The sequence below is a fragment of the Periplaneta americana genome, chromosome 16, assembly GCF_040183065.1.
Source record: "Periplaneta americana isolate PAMFEO1 chromosome 16, P.americana_PAMFEO1_priV1, whole genome shotgun sequence".
Taxonomy (NCBI): Eukaryota; Metazoa; Arthropoda; class Insecta; order Blattodea; family Blattidae; genus Periplaneta; species Periplaneta americana.
The window spans coordinates 405,990-433,281 of record NC_091132.1 but is presented as its reverse complement, the minus strand read 5'-3'; the positions used below and the strand labels follow the sequence as shown (position 1 = coordinate 433,281).

Genomic DNA, 27,292 nt, shown 5'->3' with positions numbered 1-27,292 from the left:
GTCTCCCTTATTATTTGGCTAACACAGCTCTCAGACACAGCGGTAAACTCTGCTACAAGTTTTCCAACATTTGTTACGTTTTTTCTTCCGACGCTATCTTCATAAAGCGCTACACGTTGCAATACCCGACCTCTCAGTTTGCTTCCAACAGGCAGCATTTTCACAAACAGAAAATAGCAGTGAATCTAGACAATAAATACTACACACTAAACAATACAAAACAGAAGCACTACAACTATTTAAGTAACTAAATGAAATGTACGTAACAAACACACTAAATTGCAGTATACAAGACAGTAGTGGTGTAGTACGTCCTTAGCGTGACTGTACGTCCACACTAACGCTCCCGAGATGTGACCGCTAACGCAGCCAGGGGAAGACTAAGGCCCGATTGTATAAACCATTTAATCTTAGATCAGAGGTTAAATTGATCCTTGTTTCAGCTGAACTTGGAATTTTGTGTTGTATAAAGTCTAATCTGAGATTAACTTGTCTGAAACTAAAGTCAACTTTGACTGAAGAAATTTCTCCGATTAAGTTAGATGATCCAAGTTCAGTTATTTCTTTTCTGTTTGAAGTATACGGGTGGCAGATTGTGCAAATAAAATATCCATTATTATTAATATTAATAGATATGATAGGTACATATATATATATATATATATGTATATATATTTCTTTCAATTTCTTGCCTTAATACACAAACAATCATATTTTATAAGGCTTTATCGTGTTCAGCAGTATCAAATAACATAACCTATAATTATATTATGTTTATAATAACCATTAATTATTCATGGATATGATACGTACATTCATAAATATTTCAACTAGCTGTACCCGTGCGCTCCGCTGCACTTATTAGAAATAAAAATAAAGTAATTTACATAATTAAAATAGAACATTGGGTCCAGGGAACATTCGTGCTTGATAGAAGAATAAATTGTATAATATGCTACTTAATTTAAATTGTATTTAAATAATTAAAATGCTATCATTTTGGTCCAGAGACCACTCATTTGGTGCAAATATAATTCGTTTAACATTTTTCTAAATTAGTCTTGAATGCATCCTTTAATAAATCACTTCAAATTAATAGAGTTGATTGTGTACGAAGATCATTTTTATGTTAACCTTACTGTGTATCTTTTCTTTTCTCAAGTTTATTTTATCACGCCTTAACATCTGTGGTCATGTCGCGTTTTTAGAATGTGTGGGTATATCAGCAGGCCGTTTTTACTCTTGTTGACTTCCTGTTTCTATTGTGTGTTGTAGATGTCTTGTGTTCATGTAACTGATTATAGACTTTGATTAATATTTTTGGTATTGGTAAATGAGGCGGTGATGAATAATGGCATGTATCTTTCCAATCCGGCATTTGCCTTTATGAGTAAGGGAAATCATGAAAAACCTCAGTCAGATTGGTTGGCTACGGGGTTTGAACCCGGGATCCCCGAATGCGTGTCTCAAATGCTACCGCCTGAGCCAACTCGCTCGGTTGTGTATCATTGTTTATGCAAATAAAAAATTGAGGTACCCTACATAAATATTATTTTAAGAAACACAGCAAAGGAATATGGGTAAATTATGAGCGCATGAACGCCATTTCATGACACCTTTTAAAATAACTCGGCTCCAGTTATCTCTATGGTAAAATGAGTGTATAAAATTAGAGTATTTTATGTGGACCAAATAAAGTTGCAATAATCAAGTTATACAATATTTCGACAGAATATCAAGTTTTCTGTGCGTACAGATTTCTTTTCATCTTACCTCAATCCTCATTTGTAGCATTACATCCATCTAGAGAAACTACAAATTGCAAATAGTGAAGGTATTAGCTTCTGAGATTACTTCATACAAACCACAAAATATATTGTCTGTATATTAATATTGATAAACGTCAAGGCCGCCTTAAATAGACGGAGTCATTTGTTTTGATTTCATTGTAGCCATCGTCGTCCTTTCTGCAATAACTCCTATGTCACATATCGATTTTCAGATTTTTGGATGCAGCAAATAATACAATCTACTATATATAGAACTTCATTATATTTCTTTCTTTCGAAAATGTAAGAATTCACGATCTCCTATGCACTACTGCCATAGAATGAATAAATTTGTTTTTCTTTCTACTAAAAAATTTAATATTTTGCACATAGAAGTTACGAAACAACGACACTATAATCTGAATCGGCGGTGGAAATGTATTGTATTGTTATTTTAAAACTTGTATATCCTTAAATATCAGTCCTATCAAAATTTTGCCTGGAATAAAACTTATCGGAAATAATGTTTAAAGAAACTTTTGTTATGTAACATTTTTTATAAAAATCAATAATAAGTGAGATATTTCGGTTTATTTAATTCAGGCCCCCTTATAACTGCCCCTTTAAATAAAGTATTTTGAATGCTATATAGCCTAAAATCTAAGTTACAACGAACTTAATTTATATTCCAATTTTCATCGAAATCCGTTCAGCCATTATCGCGTGAAAAGGTAACAAACATCCAGACAGACAGACTTAAATATCAGTCCTATCAAAATTCTTCCTGGAATAAAACTTATCGGAAATCATTTTTAAAGAAACTTTTGTTATGTAACATTTTTCACAAAAATCAATAATAAGCGAGATATTTCGGTTTATTTAATTCAGGCCCCCTTATAACCCCCCTTTTAAATAAAGTATTTTGAATGTCATATAGCCTAAAATCTAAGTTACAACGAACTTAATTTATGTTCCAATTTTCATCGAAATCCGTTCAGCCATTATCGCGTGAAAAGGTAACAAACATCCAGACAGTCAGACATACATACAAACAAAAATTTCAAAAAAGCGATTTTCGGTTTCAGGATGATTAATTATACATGTTAACACCAATTATTTTTGGAAAATCGAAAATTACCACAAAAATTTCGTTTACAGATTTATTATTAGTATAGACTAGCCGTATCCGTGCGCTCCGCTGCACCCGTTAGAAATAAATATAAAGTAATTACATAATTGAAATAGGACGTTTGATCCAGGGAACATTCGTGTTTGATAGAAGGATAAATCGTTTATTTTGTTACTTAATTTAAATTGTATTTGCATAATTAAAATGCGATCATTTTGATCCAGAGACCACTCATTTGGTCATAAAAATTATTTTAGGAAATACAAGAAACGAAGTTTTCTGTGCATAAGAAGCTATTTTAATCTTACCTGTCCTCGATTCACTCAGAAGTTACTGTAATAACATTATAGCATTATGTCCATCTAGAGAAACTACACTTTCCAATGGTGAATTAATAATTATACAAATCGGTTAATTTAGCTTCTGATATTACTTCATACAAACACAGAAACATTATCTGTAGGCTATCTTTCATAGCTTTCGTTTGTTGCTGTCCAAGGCCCCTTATAGACAAAGTCATTTGTTTTTTTAATTCATTACACGGCCTTAGATGGCAGTTATTTTAATTTTAAAACTCATTTATCTCATTAAATATCAGTCCTATCAAAATTTTTCAAGGAATAAAACTTATCGGAAATTATTTTTAAAGAAACTTTTGTTATTTAACATTTTTCACAAAAAAGCAATAATAAGCGAGATATTTCGATTTATTTAATTCAGGCTCCCTTATAACCCCCCTTTTAAATAATGTATTTTGAATGCCATATAGCCTAAAATCTAAGTTACAACGAACTTAATTTATATTCCAATTTTCATCGAAATCCGTTCAGCCATTATCGCGTGAAAAGGTAACAAACATACAGACAGACAGACAGACATACAAAAAAAAATGTCAAAAAAGTGATTTTCGGTTTCAGGGTGGTTAATTGTATATGTTAGGACCAATTATTTTTGGAAAATCGAAAATTACCAGAAAAATTTCGGCTACAGATGTATTATTAGTATAGATTAACTGTATTACTAAACGAAAATTGTCGTTTTATAAAGCTTTATTATGTTTAGCAGTATCAAACACCATAACATGATAACAACTCGGAGAACAGTCAACCTTGTTCTTATTGTCCGCCATTATTTACATTGCACAAAAAACCAGTGTCTCCAACAGAGTGTACGAAATGTCGCCAAAAAGTAGTTGTAATGTCGCTAGATTTCTCATTATCAACAAAGAAAGATTAAATTTTGTCACTATGGGGTGCTAAAAAGGTCACTAAATCCCTATTTAAGCAATATAAAAGTTAAAAGAAATTGTTGTTGAAAAAGAGTTGAAGTCGCTAGATTGGCAACACTGAACAAACCTGTATAACATGGTCCGCGCATCACGTATTTCTCCTGTGTATGCGATGTTGCCAAATCCTTTTCACGTGAACTTAGATTGCATTTGAACCAAGGTAATTTGATCGCAGAAAAGTTTTATACAATAGAAGAAGTGTCTGAACTAGGTTTACTTTTCGATCTTCGATCAAAGTTGATCTTTAGTCGGGGAGTTTTATACAGTTGGGCCTAAAATGAACACCCCTTCGAACAAACAGTGAACTCGCCCGAACCACTGCGTCGCCAGTCAGAGCTGTCACCATAAAGTGACTGGCCTGTACCATGCTGAGGACTACATTCAGTAGACCTATTTCTATCCTTTGAACCTCCACTTCTCTTGTAATTCTGAAATTGAAAATAGATCTCTCTTTTTCGGGACGCATTTGGGGTCTTCAATTTGTTTTATTATGTTTTGCTTTCTATAAAATAAAATGTCTTCCACTTCTCGCCACCTCAGTAATTGCCGCTTCTTGCCATACATGAAACAGCTCCATTGTTCTTCACTTCGAGAACTTTCCCTGGCCACAATTGCTCCTCATAAGTAACTACCACATAACTACGTGCCTTTAGCATTAATTTAACAGATTTCGTCGTCTTTTCCACGTCTGACTCACTGTCTGTAAATATGGAGAGAACACTGGAAACATCATAATCTGTATCCAATTCACTCTCATACATCACTCACAGCCTGGACTGTTGTTTTCCTTCCGCCCTGGAGTTTTCGTTTTACCGGACCATCGGTCGTGCTAGTACCACTGATGCTGGAACAGCCTGCTTCTTTATTTACTGGACCATAATGTTAAATGTTGTTTTAGAATATACAGAGATACCATATTTACAGAAGTATAATCACATTGATCACATTTTATTAAAACAAATATTTCAAAATGAAATACAGCTATGGTCCACAAACAATTGTGGTACAGAGTTGAGGACTGACTTCTAGCCTTGAGGTTAAACATTTTTCACGCAGAGTCCTTAACCTCTGCCAGTCTAATTATTACGTGAAAGTAAACGCCGAACTCTTGGAGGACTAAGTAGTACATAATGCGTTTTGGACCATAGTTTGGCGCTTGGACTACAGTTATGAGAAATGACGGTACTGTTATTAAGAATGTTCTTGGGCCTCATTTCACGAATGACTTAAGAAGTGATATTGGTGATTCAAAGTACAGTATTTTTGTAGACGAATCAACTGATATTAGCGTCACTAAGCTTTTAGTAATAACCGTTATATATCATAGTAAAACATCTGACAGGATTGTTTCAACTTTCTTTCACTTGCTGAACTTGAGAAATGTGATGTGGAGTCTATGGAAGATACTGAAAGAAATTAATTTAGATTTGAAGGAACTGCAAGGAATCGGTACAGATAAAGCTGACGTTATGATTGGGTTAACAATGTAGCGTGTCAAATTCTTAAAAGGGACATTCCACATTTGATAATTACAAGATGTGTATGTTACTCAAGTCGGTAACCTCTGCAGAATCCCTTCGAAGAAATTTGGACTTCCTGGCTAGGGAAAGTTATAACTGGTTTTCTCGGTGTTCATCGCGTCAGCTCCATTACCGCTAGATTTTCTCCTCTCTAAATTATGGACAGGAACCATTAAAAATTCCACAAGCTTGTTGTGGCAATCTATTCAACCGGCAGTATGTAGGATGGCTAGAGTTAGAAACTCACTTCGAAATTGTTAGGCTTAGTGAAAAATGTTATACGGCTGAAATGCTCTATTCTTTGCTCAGATATGAACTCAATTCAGCTTATTTGCTATTTTTGAAACCTATTCTTTCCGATCTTCAGACAATCAACAAAAAATTTGAATCCAATGATGTAGGCTATTAAATGATGCGGTAGTTGTCATTCAGTCTCTTCTCAAACAAGTTGTTGTTCCACCCTATCCGGTGCAGAGGAAATTTCTTAATAATGATTTTGAGCGACCAAAGCCAATCTGGGATACTCGTTTGAAAGTAAACTATCAGAAATCAGAAATAATGTAACTGAACAAGAAGAACAAAGTGTGTAAAATTTGTTTGCTCGCTCATCAAAAACGTACAACCGAGATTGCTGATAATATTGAAATATTGAGGAAATTGTCCCTTCTTGCTGTCTCAAAGGTAAAGGAGCCCTTAATTCCCCAATTAGGAGTTTCAGAATTGGGTAGTGACAATCATTAAAATTGAATTACAGTGGCAAAAATTAACAATTGTAAAATGGAAGTATGTCGATAATTCTGTCAATTGTTCGTGTCAGGTATTCAATTATTGTAATGCGAGCGGTGAAAATCCTTTCAAAGAACTTGCAGACTTTGCCTTATCTACGTTGGTAGACGAATAATCAGCCAATTAAATCTGGTTACAAGAAAACAGGAAATCGAATGCGAATAGGAGCGGTTAACCCCATATAGGAAATTCGTGCAGGTCTTCGGAGAAATAATCAGTGCTGTCATAGTTATGGACTTCCTGCATCAGTTGTATAACAAAGTACTGGGCACCGTGGTAGCATATGTAGCTACCTCACCTTCAACCTCGCAGCTCTCCTGTCCCGCCAAGATGACGGGAATGATGGTGATGGTGATCTCCGCAGCTCTCCTGTCCCGCCAAGATGACGGGAATGATGGTGATGGTGATGGTAATGGTGATGGTGATTTCTCCACTTTTGGTGAGTTACATTATTTTATATAATATATTTCTGACATAATTGATGTTTCGTAGTTATTTGAAGATGTAGGATAGAAAGTGAAATGTACTTCTTTTCAGGCTGTTTTTAGTTGTTTTTTAATCTAGGAGAAATATTCGTCCACAGACAGACGCCCATTGCGTCGTATAACGAGATAGTGGAAAGCTTCAGTGTTTTCAAATTTGTTGTACGTTTGCAATAACCTGATTTTCCTTAGACTGAAATAGAACTACGTAACTAATACGAAACGGACGCAAGTCCATGAGACGTTTTGCCCAAAATGATCTGAGAAATAAGCTGTCTAGTCTCTCGAAAGCCCTGTGTCCTCGGCGGGTATTAAAACGAAACCAAACAGATTTTAACTCCGTGAACTCTCCAAGCGTATTCCGGCTTAGACAATCGCGCTGAGAACTCTCCAACGAGTCTGATTGTGAGGTTTTACCTCTGCAGTTCGCTTTATAAAACGCTATCCCTGATCCTGCCGCGCTGGCTGGTATTCATCGGCTCGTGTCCATATCGTTGATATTGTTTCAGCTCTGTTGTGAGGGTTACTGTTTGAAACATTGGAAATGTCTGTCCATGAAAACAGACGCCCAGCTATTTAATATTCGCTTGCACATTAAAAACAATGACTGGTTATAACGTTGGTGGGAAGATTACAATTGGATGCTTGTAGCCCACGCGCACCTCTGGGTTCCGATCTCGTTAACTCTCCATTTATGCTAGATGCAAGTCTTGGAGAACGTTCGCTATAATCCGTGTAGTACACTTCTACCGTGATTGGTTTGATGACCACTGCTGATTTACTATAATTGGCTTTAAGAGAAAATGACTTGCTCTCAGTTGTCCGGTGATTCATTTGCCTGTGTAATTTAAATATAGAATCTCAAAATTATGTGTTAAGTTTTTTAAGTCTATTCCAGGAATAAATAGAAAGAAATACAATTTCGGAATGATTATGATGTAAAGAAAATATTATTTTAACTACTTGAATATTCTTATACCGGTACATATACTTACGGTCTTACTAATAAAAACTCTATATACAGACGTTTAACTGTCTTATACAATGAGTAGCTCGTTTATAAGTCGTGTGTCAATTCCTTACTAATAATCACTACATACGTCGTGTATAACAGTATAACTGTTACACAGCTACGTCATAGTTTCGTCATTACTTCATTACGAAAGGTAATAGAATATCTGAGGTTCTCTATTGCATCCGGTAGAGCGCTCTAGTGTGGCGTGTTAAATATCGATAGTACAACTGGCTCTAATCGATTACCACACTACATTTTGGTCAAAGAGTATAAGCTACAGCAATATTATTCTAATAATTCTATGATCTTTGGTTTGTTCTTCTGTGGTTACAAGGTAACCATCATCATAAAATGACAGTCGATACGAACAGCTGTTAGAGGGCGGCCATTTTTTCGCTGTATACAACACTTAAACAATAGGTTTCGTGTATATAACTACTGCAAAGCAATTCCCATTGTATAGTTACAGCCTGTTTATACGTGCATAGCTTATTCACGGTTTATTAGTAACGTTTTCTGTCTCAACTCTGCATAAGTCTCGTATAAAAACTATACACGGTTTATTAGTAAGACTGTTAGGAATCACTGCTCACTGCAACTGAATTGTGACGAACAGACACTAAACTTCTGACCATCCACGTTGAAAAAGTGAACTACTACATCTACAAGTAACGCTACTATCTAATTAGTCACAATTATATTTTGTTATATGAAATCATCTTCCACATCAGGTTTGGTCCTTGCATCTAGTAATTGGTCTTCTAAATGCTATAAAAGTATTTTGAGAATTCTATCATCTGTCATTCTCAGTAAGTATTCGTACCAGTTTTGTCTCTGTATTTCTATTTTATCAGACAATTTAAAAATACTTCATTTTTCTGTTATCTTTGTACTTCTTTAGAGTACAGCTCGCAGGAAACTGATCTCTAACCGCAGCTGATAAGAGGAAGAAGAGTTCAATATTCAATGCCATGCATTATCATGAGAACCTCCATAACCTTATAGAATTTAAGTTGCGTATCTTGTCACGTTTTGTTTCTTAAGTTTTTCTCATGATTCCACACATTCTTTGAAACTTCTGTAATGTTATATTTATGTCTTACCTTCGGCAGTATGATATAGCCTATTAAAGTCTAGAGTACTGAAGGATTTTATTTCCTAAACTAGCCGTACCCGTGCGCTCCGCTGCACCCGTTAGAAATAAATATAAAGTAATTACATAATTAAAATAGGACGTTTGATCCAGGGAACATTCGTGTTTGATAGAAGGATAAATCGTTTGATATGTTACTTAATTTAAATTGCATCCAAATAATTAAAATGCGATCATTTTGGTCCAGAGACATTCATTTGGTGCAATGACAATTCCTTTAACATGTTTCTAATTTTTATTACATCCAACCATAGTTTAATGAAGATTGACATCATTTAGATTTAATGTGTATATTTTATTTTACTTGTTATAGGTTTCCATTGAATTATGGTAATAACTTAATTTTAACCCTTGTTTTCTACGTATTCAGTAAATGGCGTTTGGCCCACTATGATTCTGAATCCTTCAAATAACTTAAATTGTATTATACTGTATAATATTACATTTATATTATATTATATTATATCAGAAGTTACTGTAATAACACTATAGCATTATGTCCATGTAGAGAAACTACACTTTCCAATGATGAAATAATAATTAATTATACAAATTGGTTAATTTAGCTTCCGATATTACTTCATACAAACACAGAAACATTCTCTGTAGGCTACCTTTCATAGCTTTCGATTGTTGCTGTCCAAGGCCCCTTATAAACGAAGTCATTTGTTTTTTATTTCATTATACGGCCTTAGATGGCAGTTATTTTAATTTTAAAACTCATTTATCTCATTAAATATCAGTCCTATCAAAATTTTTCAAGGAATAAAACTTATCGCAAATTATTTTTAAAGAAACTTTTGTTATTTAACATTTTTCACAAAAATCAATAATAAGCGAGATATTTCGATTTATTTAATTCAGGCCCCCTTATAACCCCCCTTTTAAATAATGTATTTTGAATGCCATATAGCCTAAAATCTAAGTTACAACGAACATAATTTATATTCCAATTTTCATCGAAATCCGTTCATCCATTATCGCGTGAAAAGGTAACAAACATACAGACAGACAAAAATTTCAAAAAAGCGATTTTCGGTTTCAGGGTGGTTAATTATATATGTTAGGACCAATTATTTTTGGAAAATCGAAAATTACCAGAAAAATTTCGGCTACAGATTTATTATTAGTATAGATAATAATATTCTTTGTAAATATTTCGCACCCGAGACGATTTCTTCCTTAGAATGCCAGTACTTTTGTTTTTGTACATGAAATGTTAACATGATAAGAAGAAAGTGTCAGGTGTTATGGCTGCGCGGCCTGACCTGTGCGACCCAGCCCGCCAGTAGTGATGAGTAACTCGCTCTTAATCTATCTACTTACTTTTTGCAGGGTCATCATTTCGTCACCATTTCTTCATTTCGTCATCATTTCTTAGCATTCCGCGATCGATGGCTTGTGACGCACGGAGGGGACTGGCCTAGGGACCGAAACGGGAGGGGGGATTGCCTGTTCGAAACCTAAGTACGCAGCGAACCTTAGTGCGTTCTGCCGGTGCGCTTAGCTGGAGGGTTAGCGCAGTAGATCGTAACAAATCGCAGTTGTGGGCCATAGTGCCCTCCCCCCATTCCATTGCACAAACAGTGCTGGAGACAGTGGGCATCTCCTCTTCTGTAATATCGCTAACCGCTAGCTTTTCGAAGAAATTTATGCAGTATTCAAAATTAAAAATAAATTTATTTAAATGACGATCGTCCAAAAAAATTATAATATGCAATACATATGCGTTAAGTTCGTAACAGAACCCACTCGACTGCGCCTCGTTTTTCAAACTGTTTCTTAGATTCTGTTGTAATGCACTTACCACATTTGTATCGCAATATACTGTGAAATGTTGCAAATTAAGGTTTATGAGATTTTATTTTGAAAGTTATTTCCATGATAATGAAACATACTCCACGGAAGATGTAACATTGAAAATTATTTGCTTCCATGATAATGAAACATACTCCACGGAAGATGTAACATTGAAAATTATTTGCTTCCATGATAATGAAACATACTCCTCGGAAGATGTAACATTGAAAATTATTTGCTTCCATGATAATGAAACATACTCAACGGAAGATGTAACATTGAAAATTATTTGCTTCCATGATAATGAAACATACTCCACGGAAGATGTAACATTGAAAGTTATTTGCTTCCATGATAATGAAACATACTCCTCGGAAGATGTAACATTGAAAGTTATTTGCTTCCATGATAATGAAACATACTCCACGGAAGATGTAACATTGAAAGTTATTTGCTTCCATGATAATGAAACATACTCCTCGGAAGATGTAACATTGAAAGTTATTTGCTTCCATGATAATGAAACATACTCCTCGGAAGATGTAACATTGAAAGTTATTTGCTTCCATGATAATGAAACATACTCCTCGGAAGATGTAGCATTGAAAGTTATTTGCTTCCATGATAATGAAACATACTCCTCGGAAGATGTAACATTGAAAGTTATTTGCTTCCATGGTAATGAAACATACTCCTCGGAAGATGTAACATTGAAAGTTATTTGCTTCCATGATAATGAAACATACTCCTCGGAAGATGTAACATTGAAAGTTATTTGCTTCCATGATAATGAAACATACTCCTCGGAAGATGTAACATTGAAAGTTATTTGCTTCCATGATAATGAAACATACTCCTCGGAAGATGTAACATTGAAAGTTATTTGCTTCCATGGTAATGAAACATACTCCTCGGAAGATGTAACATTGAAAGTTATTTGCTTCCATGGTAATGAAACATACTCCACGGAAGATGTAGCATTGAAAGTTATTTGCTTCCATGATAGTGAAACATACTCCACGGAAGATGTAGCATTGAAAGTTATTTGCTTCCATGATAGTGAAACATACTCCTCGGAAGATGTAACATTGAAAGTTATTTGCTTCCATGATAATGAAACATACTCCTCGGAAGATGTAGCATTGAAAGTTAGTTGCTTCCATGATAATGAAACATACTCCTCGGAAGATGTAGCATTGAAAGTTAGTTGCTTCCATGATAATGAAACTTACTCCACGGAAGATGTAGCATTGAAAGTTATTTGCTTCCATGATAATGAAACATACTCCTCGGAAGATGTAGCATTGAAAGTTATTTGCTTCCATGATAATGAAACTTACTCCACGGAAGATGTAGCATTGAAAGTTATTTGCTTCCATGATAATGAAACATACTCCTCGGAAGATGTAGCATTGAAAGTTATTTGCTTCCATGATAATGAAACATACTCCTCGGAAGATGTAGCATTGAAAGTTATTTGCTTCCATGATAATGAAACATACTCCACGGAAGATGTAACATTGAAAGTTATTTGCTTCCATGATAACGAAACATACTCCACGGAAGATGTAGCATTGAAAGTTATTTGCTTCCATGATAATGAAACATACTCCTCGGAAGATGTAGCATTGAAAGTTATTTGCTTCCATGATAATGAAACATACTCCACGGAAGATGTAACATTGAAAGTTATTTGCTTCCATGATAATGAAACATACTCCTCGGAAGATGTAGCATTGAAAGTTATTTGCTTCCATGATAATGAAACATACTCCTCGGAATATGTAGCATTGAAAGTTATTTGCTTCCATGATAATGAAACATACTCCACGGAAGATGTAACATTGAAAGTTATTTGCTTCCATGATAATGAAACATACTCCTCGGAAGATGTAGCATTGAAAGTTATTTGCTTCCATGATAATGAAACATACTCCACGGAAGATGTAACATTGAAAGTTATTTGCTTCCATGATAACGAAACATACTCCAAGGAAGATGTAGCATTGAAAGTTATTTGCTTCCATGATAATGAAACATACTCCTCGGAAGATGTAGCATTGAAAGTTATTTGCTTCCATGATAATGAAACATAGTCCACGGAAGATGTAACATTGAAAGTTATTTGCTTCCATGATAACGAAACATACTCCACGGAAGATGTAGCATTGAAAGTTATTTGCTTCCATGATAATGAAACATACTCCTCGCAAGATGTAGCATTGAAAGTTATTTGCTTCCATGATAATGAAACATACTCCACGGAAGATGTAACATTGAAAGTTATTTGCTTCCATGATAATGAAACATACTCCTCGGAAGATGTAGCATTGAAAGTTATTTGCTTCCATGATAATGAAACATACTCCACGGAAGATGTAACATTGAAAGTTATTTGCTTCCATGATAATGAAACATACTCCTCGGAAGATGTAGCATTGAAAGTTATTTGCTTCCATGATAATGAAACATACTCCACGGAAGATGTAACATTGAAAGTTATTTGCTTCCATGATAACGAAACATACTCCACGGAAGATGTAGCATTGAAAATTATTTGCTTCCATGATAATGGAACATACTCCTCGGAAGATGTAGCATTGAAAGTTATTTGCTTCCATGATAATGAAACATACTCCACGGAAGATGTAACATTGAAAGTTATTTGCTTCCATGATAACGAAACATACTCCACGGAAGATGTAGCATTGAAAGTGATTTGCTTCCATGATAATGAAAGATACTCCTCGGAAGATGTAGCATTGAAAGTTATTTGCTTCCATGATAATGAAACATACTCCACGGAAGATGTAACATTGAAAGTTATTTGCTTCCATGATAATGAAACATACTCCTCGGAAGATGTAGCATTGAAAGTTATTTGCTTCCATGATAATGAAACATACTCCACGGAAGATGTAACATTGAAAGTTATTTGCTTCCATGATAATGAAACATACTCCTCGGAAGATGTAGCATTGAAAGTTATTTGCTTCCATGATAATGAAACATACTCCACGGAAGATGTAACATTGAAAGTTATTTGCTTCCATGATAATGAAACATATTCCTCGGAAGATGTAGCATTGAAAGTTATTTGCTTCCATGATAATGAAACATACTCCACGGAAGATGTAGCATTGAAAGTTATTTGCTTCCATGATAGTGAAACATACTCCTCGGAAGATGTAACATTGAAAGTTATTTGCTTCCATGATAATGAAACATACTCCTCGGAAGATGTAGCATTGAAAGTTAGTTGCTTCCATGATAATGAAACATACTCCTCGGAAGATGTAGCATTGAAAGTTAGTTGCTTCCATGATAATGAAACTTACTCCACGGAAGATGTAGCATTGAAAGTTATTTGCTTCCATGATAATGAAACATACTCCTCGGAAGATGTAGCATTGAAAGTTATTTGCTTCCATGATAATGAAACATACTCCACGGAAGATGTAGCATTGAAAGTTATTTGCTTCCATGATAATGAAACATACTCCTCGGAAGATGTAGCATTGAAAGTTATTTGCTTCCATGATAATGAAACATACTCCTCGGAAGATGTAGCATTGAAAGTTATTTGCTTCCATGATAATGAAACATACTCCACGGAAGATGTAACATTGAAAGTTATTTGCTTCCATGATAATGAAACATACTCCTCGGAAGATGTAGCATTGAAAGTTATTTGCTTCCATGATAATGAAACATACTCCACGGAAGATGTAACATTGAAAGTTATTTGCTTCCATGATAATGAAACATACTCCTCGGAAGATGTAGCATTGAAAGTTATTTGCTTCCATGATAATGAAACATACTCCACGGAAGATGTAACATTGAAAGTTATTTGCTTCCATGATAATGAAACATATTCCTCGGAAGATGTAGCATTGAAAGTTATTTGCTTCCATGATAATGAAACATACTCCACGGAAGATGTAGCATTGAAAGTTATTTGCTTCCATGATAGTGAAACATACTCCTCGGAAGATGTAACATTGAAAGTTATTTGCTTCCATGATAATGAAACATACTCCTCGGAAGATGTAGCATTGAAAGTTAGTTGCTTCCATGATAATGAAACATACTCCTCGGAAGATGTAGCATTGAAAGTTAGTTGCTTCCATGATAATGAAACTTACTCCACGGAAGATGTAGCATTGAAAGTTATTTGCTTCCATGATAATGAAACATACTCCACGGAAGATATAACATTGAAAGTTATTTGCTTCCATGATAACGAAACATACTCCACGGAAGATGTAGCATTGAAAGTTATTTGCTTCCATGATAATGAAACATACTCCTCGGAAGATGTAGCATTGAAAGTTATTTGCTTCCATGATAATGAAACATACTCCACGGAAGATGTAACATTGAAAGTTATTTGCTTCCATGATAATGAAACATACTCCTCGGAAGATGTAGCATTGAAAGTTATTTGCTTCCATGATAATGAAACATACTCCACGGAAGATGTAACATTGAAAGTTATTTGCTTCCATGATAATGAAACATACTCCTCGGAAGATGTAGCATTGAAAGTTATTTGCTTCCATGATAATGAAACATACTCCACGGAAGATGTAACATTGAAAGTTATTTGCTTCCATGATAACGAAACATACTCCACGGAAGATGTAGCATTGAAAGTTATTTGCTTCCATGATAATGAAACATACTCCACGGAAGATGTAACATTGAAAGCAACGTAATAACCCAGTGAAGTGTGACCCCGTCAGAAATATCACTTTTAAGAAGCTTTCCTCTGAATGGTTTTCATGCCTTGAACATTATGCACCTACAGTTCTTTGACTTTGTATGCGAAAACGCAAATAATAATGTTAGGACGATCAACGGGTTTTTCATTTGGGAGTAAAGCAGTAGCTATTTGAGATCATTAATAATAATTATTATAACATGTAATAAATACAGCAAAAACTTTAGCTCGCCCCTGAAAGAGTAGAACTCGTGCTCAGGGGCGGATTACTGAATTGAAATTAATAATTATACAATACAATTTGTCTTATGTCTACTATGCAGTTATAATATATAAATTTAAATTTACAATTTTTCAATTTTTATAAAATCTATACATAACTTTTTAAATTTAATACTAGAACTATTAGAATTGACAAGATTAGGATATTATATATAAATTTGTTATATATTCTTGAGCCCAAATTACTACTATGATTAAATACTGTAACAGTGTTGCATTTTGGTTCAAACAATCTTAAAGAATTCATACCTTTTGTTTCATAACTATGAGAATACAATTCAAAATTATTTCGATTTTTATGTATGAATTTTATTAATACAATATAATAAATTTGTCTTACGTTAAGTATATTAAAGTCTAGAAACAAATTTTGAGATGGAAAATCAATAGGTTTATATGCACTAAGAAGAAGTAAATAAGAAATATAAGTAAAATTAGAAATGCAAATACTAAAAGCAGAAATGACAAAAATGCAAAGAAAAAGAGCTGAAATGGTAGAAAATATTGTAAAAATATAAACGAAATAATTCTTTCCATTAAAAAATTGAGAAAGATACTGTGGATTAAAACTATCAGAAAATATAGCTTGTCATTATGGAAATTTTTTAGGAAAAGTGCGTTTTTTGGAATTTAGTGATGGAGAATAAAAATTAGAATTACTGCAGGGGCAATTGTTCATGCTAGTTGAATTATCTGAGGCATGTGTTTTAATATTGGCACAGGAGTGCAACAGTAGTTTTTTAACATCACTATAATAATGACAATGACAATAAACAACATTAATTTCTCTCATTGAAAAAATCTTACTTCCACGTTTCTAAATTTGCTACAGAAACAGAATTATAGTTTTCGTTAGATGTTATTGAAATAAATGCATTTGTTCATAAAAATACTCAAATACATTATTTGTTTCCAAATTCTCTTGGAAATGAAAATTATTTTTACAAAATATTTCTCAAATTAATGTACACGCTTCCCATTGAATCGATTCGTAGTTCGATTCCTGGTGTGGACAGTGTTTTGTCACTCTTCTACTTTCTGATCAATTGACCAGGAAGACTGGTAATGTTTAATGTCGCACCGGATCAGAGAAATTCGGGGGATTTGAATATTAATTCTCTTTTGTTAAGAACATAAACAACAGCTCTTGTAGATTAATTTTGGTTTCTTCATAAAATCAGGAAGAACTTGTGTACACGTTTTTAAATTCTCTTCAGAATAAGAACAGTAGGCCTGCTTAAAATAAAGAAATAAATAAAATAATGTATTAGGCGAAATTAAATTTATTTCATTAATATATTAAGGAAAATCTTATTTATTTGTTTTAATCCATATTCAGAATTAGAAGCATATTTCATGTACATTTAAAAATTAAGCAAATTATTTTTTAACAATAAACACACGAATATCTTGTTTAAAAACATGTAATTTCAACAGCGGTTTTTAAAAATGAGCAACATTAATGAATTCAGGAGGATTTTATTCAATTTCTCTTAATATTTGAAGGGGTGAGAATGATATATTCGGAAACCACACAGACAAAATTTTACAGGAGAGCATGTTAAAGGTTTAGAGTCCAATGCTATTAGGTGCGGTATCATAATTTCTTCGGCGTATATTTATGTCATTTGTTGAGTAATTTTTATATCATCTTACTAGTAGCTTCCCCATAAGTTATGTGTAAGAAATGAACTGCAAAAAAAAAAAAAAAAAAAAAAAAAAAAAATTGTTGGCTTTGGACCATCTCATTCCTTCATTTCAATTATAATTTTCAGGAACCTGGTGTAGGCAATACATTTCTTTCCTGTTTTCATTAAGTCCACATACGAGTCTCTAAATGCGCTCAGTGTTGTTTTAGGTAGAGCTGATGTGCTGCCTTCTTAAACAGAACACTGTTTGGAATATATCGATGTGTTTGTATAGTCCCGCCCTATATGGTGCCCCCCCCCCGGAACCTAATGCAAGCAGACGTGGTTTCTAAGGTAGCAACCACAACCACACGTGTTGTTGAACACGACAAAATTACTTGCAACTTAAGTCGATTTAAAAATTGAAAACTCGTGTGATTTCTTATAGTTGTAACATAAAATTGTGTGGTATATTTGTAACGTAATTATTGTAAAAATATATTTATTCACTAGCCGTACCCGTGCGCTCCGCTGCACCCGTTAGAAATAAATATAAAGTAATTAATTAATTAAAATAGGACGTTTGATCCAGGGAACATTCGTGTTTGATAGAAGGATAAATCGTTTAATATGTTACTTAATTTAAATTGCATCCAAATAATTAAAATGCGATCATTTTGGTTCATTTGGTGTAATGACAATTCCTTTAACCTGTTTCTTAATTTTTATTACATGCAACCATAGTTTAATGAAGATTGACATCATTTAGATTTAATGTATATATTTTATTTTACTTGTTATAGGTTTCCATTGAATTATGGTAATAACTTAATATTAACCCTTGTTTTCTACGTATTCAGTAAATGGCGCTTGGCCCACTATGGTTGTGAACCCTTCAAATAACTTAAATTATATTATATAATAATCATTACATATATTATATTATATTATATTATATCAGAAGTTACTGTAATAAGATTATAGCATTATATCCAGCTAGAGAAACTACACTTTCCAATGGTGAAATAATAATTAATTACACAAATCGGTTAATTTAGCTTCCGATATTACTTCATACAAACACAGAAACATTCTGTGTAGGCTATCTTTCATAGCTTTCGATTGTTGCTGTCCAAGGCCCCTTATAGACGAAGTCATTTGTGTTTTAATTCATTACACGGCCTTAGATGGCAGTTATTTTAATTTTAAAACTAATTTATCTCATTAAATATCTGTCCTATAAAAATTTTTCAAGGAATAAAACTTATCGCAAATTATTTGTAAAGAAACTTTTGTTATGTAACATTTTTCATAAAAATCAATAATAAGCGAGATATTTCGATTTATTTAATTCAGGTCCCCTTATAACCTTGAATGCCATATAGCCTAAAATCTGAGTTACAACAAATTTAATTTATATTCCAATTTTCATCGAAATCCGTTCAGCCATTATCGCGTGAAAAGGTAACAAACATACATACAGACAGACATACAAACAAAAATTTCAAAAAAGCTATTTTCGGTTTCAGGGTGGTTAATTATATATGTTAGGACCAATTGTCTTGCAATTTAAAACCCAATAATTCTGAAATTAGTGTTGTTGACATTTTCTGCATTTCAGTTTATGACGGGCGATACTTGTACAGATGTAGTGACAGATCGTGGATGTGTTAAAATCCAGACTTGGGAGCCATCTATCGAGTCAGTCAGTCCAACATTGTTTTATGTAGGGAAATGCGAGTCTTAAAATGAGAATTATGATTTATTAATTACACAATATATTGAATTTGTTAAGAGCACAGCGGAGTTGGGGCATTTAAATGTGAACTAGATTTAAAATGCATGCAGGCTGTTGATATGAGGCGTGGAAGACCCCACGAAGCTGGTTAAAGAGAGGGAACGAAACCGTGACTCACCACATTTCCTAATCGGTTTCCAACATATTACACTGTCAGAAGGTTTACATTACTTCTACGTTTCAGTGCTTTCATTTTTATTAATAGTGAATTCTATTTGTAGCTTAATGACTCCAATTTAATATTTTTACATAATTTCTGATCCAGCATAACTTAAATAATAATGTAATGCTTTCTACATTTTTAAAGTCTCAGATCTGCATGTATTCATGTAACCTCTCTATGGGTTTTTTTTTTTTTTTGCTCTAATGTCTGTGCTATTCCGATAATATGAATATTTTGGATACTTGAAGAATTTTATTTGATAACATTTAGGGTAGAGTAGCATAAATCGCACCGCTTCCTAAATGACACCACTGCTAGTTTAAAACAAGTTACTGTAGTAATGTGGCATTTAGTGGTATTCTTACAATCTACCGCATGAACTTCCACCATGGCACTTGATTTCTGCCACTTCTTTGTGTCTGCAGCTTGGTGATAGTGTATCTAATATAATCGCTCAGGTGGATGTATATTTAGCTAACATTTTGTAACTAAATAACGGATTTGTATGCAAAGCAATCCATAATCTTAAGATGTTACTCGTTTAAGGAAATATTAAAGAACATTTAACTGTGTACGATTTTCGAACATGTGGTGATTATAGGCTAGAATGAAGGAAATAACTTATGACGTAGTTTCTCAATTCGCACCGCTTTGTAGGTGCCTAATTCGCACCGGTGCGATATGAGCAACTGTAGCAATTCTAACCTTACAAAAGAAGTCCCCAAAAATTTTAACTGAACGAGGAATGCATCACGTGGGTGCAATATCAAGTGGTGAGAAGGGCGTTAGTACAACAAGTGTGTGTTGTACAACCGCACCAGGTATTTTGTGCCACCCATGATAATTTTCAAACGTCAAACAGTGCATCCTACATTATCAGCTGGTGCTCCTCCAGGATCGTTATTTGTTTGGTCTGAGTCAGGTTACATCAACAGTGAACTGTTTGTCGAATAGTTAAAACATTTTATTTGCCACTAAAACCTGCCATAGAAAAAAAATACTGCTTCTGTATGTCCACCTATACGATTCATTGCAAAAAATTAGAAGCTGTTAGATTATCTCAGGAAAATGGTGTGCTCTTGCTTCAGCTTCCTCGTCATAATATTCATAGGCCCAGCCTTCAGATGTTTCTATCTTCAAACCATTTCAGACAGCTAAATCATGAAGCAGTTCTTAGGTGGCTTCGAGATAATCGTGGAGAAAAGGTGACACAGTTTACAGTCTGAACTGCCTGGTGAAGCACATGGCAAATGTGTAACAAAAAAAAGCGCATTCAGGCAGTTTAAATGGTAGATAATTTATGCTCTATTTTTTTTTTCAATTTCATTTCAAGATGCATTATTCTCTTTCATTAATTTCAATAAACTTGTAATTTTCATTTATTACATTATTCATATTAAATACTGTTCAATATTAAAAGCTTCCTTCATCCTGTTCCCTGCAGATAAAGAGGTGCGATTTAAGAAACCGTAGGTGCTATTTAGGAAACTAGTTGCCTAGTTTCGAAAATGTCATTCTAATTAAAAAATATTAAATCAAATTCAAGGATTCTTTTTTACATGAAAGGTAAATGTTCTGGGAATGCATCTCTGTAAAGGAATGCAGAAAATAAAAACTGTATTGTTCAATAAAAATTATAGATGATAAAGTGGTGCGATATAGGCAACCTTACCCTATAAACGTGTAGGCCTGCACATAGCAATCATAGCAGAATATTCCTCTGTTTACCTTTTCCTATCCGGATGTAGCAAATGGCATTAAAGCTCATAATTTGATACAAATAATGTAAATGTTTTGCGATACTTGTAGCACTCTTCATGAAAGTTCACGTAGACGACCGTATTGCGATGTTTACACAGCAGAATGTTAACATGTAGGCTATTACGTTTTCCTCTTTAATATTGTGCATGATGTTCAACATGAATAACGGCCACTCACAATATTGAACATGTTCGTGGCTTTCCACCGCTATCTTCGTTGATGTCTCAAGTCATATCCCAGTACGATACTGATATATGCATCTTAATCTTCCACATTGGAGGCATGTCTAGAATTGGCGTTCCTGATTTAGACCTGAATAGTTTCCCGATAGTTGTAATATTTTACTGCACTAGGTCGGAAGCACTCAGTATGTTATAACTGGAACTTGGAAAATTGAGGTGAGCAAAATGTTGTTTCTGGGCCTTACATTGCAAATGAATTATTTACCGTTACTAAATTTTGAAGAGAATGAAGGAGATCATGTTGCTGTGTATAACTTAGTGTTTTATTGACGTTCAACAGCGTGATGTGCTCACGCAACGTGTGGTACATCCTAAAACAGTACCCATAAATCTAAAAACGTTACTCTATATGCGGACTTACTACGGTACTTTCTCGTTTGAAATGTAGAACATTTTAAAAATAAAGAGCTCTTAAAATTAAGTTAAATGTAATAGATAATTGTTAAGAACTAATTTCGTAATTATGTTTTTATTTTCACCGCTCTGCTGGTTACAACGCGCACTGTTACGATTTTTAATACTGTTACGAAAAAAAAAAAAACTTAATGTTGACTTAAGTTACTGAGATACGACTAGGCTAAATTTTTATTAAATATATATATAATAATTTTAGAATGACATAACTGCGTGAATATTGCAATGCCTAGAAATGTGGAATATATTCAAATTGTGATTTTCTCTAATATAATACAAATTTAAACGTCACGAAATTCCTTCATGTGACTTCAAAAAATAATTTCTTCTGTGTTAAAGTAAAACTGAAATGGTCCACTATCTTAAATAAGTTTGTGGATGTTCACTGTGCGTGCGTGTGTGAACACAACGTTAAATCATCCATCTCTCCATGTAGGTCTAAGTGACAAATTTATTTTCTCATGATGAATATGTAAGCGTAGCTTACCGCTTGCGACTGACTTTCAACAATGCTATTTTCTTGTAAAAATTATGTAAATATAGCCTGCAGTACCTTAACGTCTCACAGTTTTATTTACCTATGCAAAAATTACGTGCCGATGGCTGGAGTAATTAGATATCACTTTCCAATATTAGTCTGTGTTGTAAGAGATAATCAGATGTAAAACTACTGGTACCATGTCCAGATGTATGTAATAAATAGTGAATGTGACGAATATACTGGTACCGTCTGCGGATGTATGTGATAATGAATGTGACGAATATACTGGTACCGTCTGCGGTTGTATGTGATAATGAATGTGACGAATATACTGGTACCGTCTGCGGTTGTATGTGATAATGAATGTGACGAATATACTGGTACCGTCTGCGGTTGTATGTGATAATGAATGTGACGAATATACTGGTACCGTCTGCGGATGTATGTGATAATGAATGTGACGAATATACTGGTACCGTCTGCGGTTGTATGTGATAATGAATGTGACGAATATACTGGTACCGTCTGCGGTTGTATGTGATAATGAATGTGACGAATATACTGGTACCGTCTGCGGTTGTATGTGATAATGAATGTGACGAATATACTGGTACCGTCTGCGGATGTATGTGATAATGAATGTGACGAATATACTGGTACCGTCTGCGGTTGTATGTGATAATGAATGTGACGAATATACTGGTACCGTCTGCGGTTGTATGTGATAATGAATGTGACGAATATACTGGTACCGTCTGCGGATGTATGTGATAATAGTGAATGACGAATGTACTCGTACCGTCTCCGGGTGTATGTAATAACAGTGAATGTGACTAATATACCGGTACCGTCTCTAGATATATATGGCAATTTTAGTGAATAGTACTCTTCATATTATGAAGAATATCCCGGCGACTATCTCCTAATAGTCAATATATAACGGAAAAAATCTTCTTTTCTCATTTTAAACAGTATAGTTGTCTAATTTGTGAAATTTACTTGCGCAATATCTTATTCTTATTTTAAATTGTAAGTAAAAGACGTTCTAGAGATATATGTGTAAGTGAATTTTAACAACGTAATTTTCTTACTTAAAATTGATGCAGGCATTATTCTCTGATGTCTTTGAAAATTAAATTTAATCACGTCATCTTCATACTTCAAATGTAGCAGCAATTAATACGTATTATATTTAAATTGTCTCTGATATGAAGCTGCATAAACAACGGATTGATTTCTTTCTGTCTAATTGAAGTAATTTTCTCATGTAAGTTTTTGGACCTTAAAACGCAATATTATTATTCTGTGTAAGCATAACGATGTACTGACTGGTGTAGAACTGACATCATGAAATGTATAGGCCTAAACTCTCCGTTCGACAATATTCCCTTCTACATAAACGTACAATGTTGTGATATGTATGGTATTTCTGTTTTAACACTAGCATGTTTATGAAAGTGATAATTAGCTAGTCAGTTTCAGCTCTAATGATGTCATTGTAATATTAATCTAATACGTTCATTAGCGCTGCTTTAGGATCTAAAATATATGTTAATTTCTATTGTTTTAAACGTTACGATCTTATAATATCTACGGAAATCGTAATATTTTCTAATGATGTTAATTTATAAATAATTGCGATGTGCCACAAAAACTGTTTGTATTGTTAGTTTAATGCAAGTATGACGTAAATGTCGACACGTTATGGACTGCTCTGACATGTCGTACTCACCGATGTCGATCCTGTCGGCGGCGCCGCTCAAGGGCAGCAGCAGCAGCAGGGCGAGCGTCGCTGAGGCCATGACGACGCTCCTAGCGGCGACGGCACGCATCTCGGCGGTCATGTTGAGCAAGGAGCACCAGCATCCCTCCGTCACTGGGGGTGCTCCGCGCGTATCCTGGCTGCTACTGAGCTGCAGCGACGCCGCACCAACCTCTCGTGACGTCACCCAGCCTCCTGCTACAGGAGCCACACACGCGCAGTGCTACGATATCACTTTCAGTTCGCATGTGTTGAGAAATGTGGCAACAAGATGTCACGGTGCCGGCTACTTGCTTTCATACAGAAAATGTGCGCCAAAACCGCAGCTGCTTAATATAACCTATTTATTCCGTAGAGAAGTTTGTATTCAACATTCCCCGAAAGTAATTACATTACTTCACCAAAACAGTAATTATTTATCCTAATAAATATCAATTATTTATTTAAAACATTATAATTACACGTAGTTTATGAAAAGAACGCTACTTTTGGCGGGAAAAATTGTCATAAGAAATAATAATTCCTTCCTGAAACAAAATTAGATTTTTACGAAGAAAAGTCGATCAAAATTTTGAAATTTTTTATTATATTGAGGTTATGCAATGGAGTGAAGTTCCTTAGAAAATAGCATTTTATCGTGATATCCTTCACTTATGAAGGCACATTACATGAATTGAAATACAATATATCAACAACTGATTTTTTTATTTGACTTGTGATCGAAGTTACCTGCTTAAGTAGGGTAAAGTCGATCACCATTGAATTTTTAGTTTAAGAACGATTTTAAAATATTGTGGAGTAAAGTCGACCACTGTTTATGTTTTTAAAAAACAAATTAAGTGTATTACATATATTTTATTTGTTATAAGGGGTGTAAAAACAATAATAATCTAGAATATATGCCTACAGCATTATATACTGCATCTATTGTTACTGTGATCATGCTATTCGATGCAATTAGGCCTATAGGTCTCCACTGTACAAACGTGACTATGATTGCCAGCTTATAAAAGATAAAAACACATTTTAATACTTCACATACCAACAAACAAAGATTTAAAAATTCAAAGTGTACATTGAAATACCACACTTCAATTATAATCTAAAATGCAATTCAACATTGCTTAGGTTTATGTCAGATGTTCCCATAGTCAGGTACAGAGGGGTGTACAAAAATGTTCCTTTAGCAGTGCTTCTCTTACGCAAGAAATTCACCATAATTTCGTCTTCCTCTTTCCCCACTATCCCATCAATATAAGCTATACTATGACACTTTTCTGTTTATAAGTGTTAGTTGGAGGTATTTCGGTGAACAATTTATTCTTCCTGCTGGTCCTATCTGTTTCGAGTAGGTCGATGGCATGATCGACTTAACCCTACAACAAGTTTTCTTAAAATAATAAGTTTCAATACAAACATTTACGAACTGCAAAACTATTATTTCAGGATACAATCTCAACGAAAAATACTTACGTCTCCTTTCACTGCTGACGATAATTTAGAGTTTGTAAGACTTTGTTTTCATTTAAGAGAAAAAGTTGAAAATAACAATTTTCACTTCAACGATAATTACACAGTGTTCCCGTTGTTGGCATTCGCAGGCTTTTTGTTGTCCCTCTCGCTTACATTTGCAATGTCAGGTAGAGGTCAGCATAACAAAATTTTAACAAGTAACTGAGAAAATATATAATTTTCAATAAAAATCGCAAATGTTCGATTTGACACCCACTGATTGACTTTACCTATTTCTACGGTACCGGTACGCAAGAAAATATCAAATTTAAAGATGACAACTTATTACCGGATGAAATGAAAATGCTTTATGGAAGAAATTAACATTGCGTAGCAGGAGCAAGTGAAGCTCATTACTTATTCATTACAATAGTAGAAAATTGGAAGTATGAAAACAAATAAAAGCGATCCAGCAATATTCAACAAGAAGCAATGTGATCACGGAAAAAAATACGAAGTAGTGAACCGAATTTCTGATTCAGTTGGGGTCTCAAATTTTGTCGATGAAGTCAGTGTGGACCATATATTTTTTTAGTTGGTTATTTAACAAACCTTTATCAACTACTCGGTTATTTAGCGTCGATGGGAATAGTCATGGCGAGATGAGGCCGAGAATTCGCTCAGTCTCAACGTTGGTCTCAAATAACCCGGGTTAATTTTCCACCAAGATTTTTTTGTTTCCTCTTTGAACTGTATACTAAAATTTGATCATAGGACTAGGATAGATAACAGATTCCAGAGTCACCGCAGTACACGCAGTGGAGACACAGTTTTTTATGCAGCAAGTGTATGAAAGTGATCAGAAGCACTGCTGTGTAGAAATTCGGTGCGATGTCAAGTTTCCTGTCCAGCGCTGCGGAGGAACAGTTGGCAATCCTGACTGTGTGGTGTGTTCAAATCCTGGCTGGGCAAGTTACCTGGTCGATGCTTTCCCTCAACCCATTAAGAACAAAATGCTGGGTAATTCAGGCGCATCACCTTGATCTCTCTCAGACGCTAGATAACCATAGCACTTGATAAAGCGTCGTGAAATAACCCGATTTAAAAAATTATGTTTCCTAGTATATTGTAAGCCTTTTCAGACACATTTTATGCATACATAGTAACCTACATACCGTCATTTCCCATAACCAAGGTCCTGGAACACAACTATTCAAAGAACATTGTAGAAATAACTTAGACCGTTCGTAGACAGCTGCCGTGACTCGACTTCAAACTTCAGTATAGCAGAAATATAAACAAACAAGGTACTACGTTATGGGGTGCAAAATAGTTCTGTTCCAGGACCATAGTTATGGGAAATGACGGTAATACTGCAGTCTGTAAATCTGAAGTCCGATTAGTGTAACATGTAGCTAGTCTACGATGTCTGTAATAGAGGAGGAAAGTAACTGGCAACTCTGCCCCGTTATCTCCTGGCTTAGTTGTCTCATAAGTGGCGCCTTGGTTGGTATCATTTCAGTTGTTCAGACATGTTTTGGAACAGTGACTAAACAAAGAAAAATACATCATACATACATACATGTATATATATTTACGTTTTTAATTTCCATACAATGTGTCACGCCACCACATGTACTT

The 27,292-nt window shown here is 34.3% G+C and overlaps 1 protein-coding gene across 1 annotated transcript in view; it reads left to right on the top strand.

Moving 5' to 3' along the window:
* Positions 1-3,866: 3,866 nt before the first annotated feature.
* The window catches only part of LOC138716265 (uncharacterized), a 334,888-nt gene continuing 311,462 nt past the window's right edge, over positions 3,867-27,292 (top strand). The window contains exon 1 of the transcript XR_011336620.1: positions 3,867-6,931. The gene's annotated coding sequence lies outside the window, so the exon portion shown is untranslated. The remainder of the gene's footprint in view (positions 6,932-27,292) is intronic.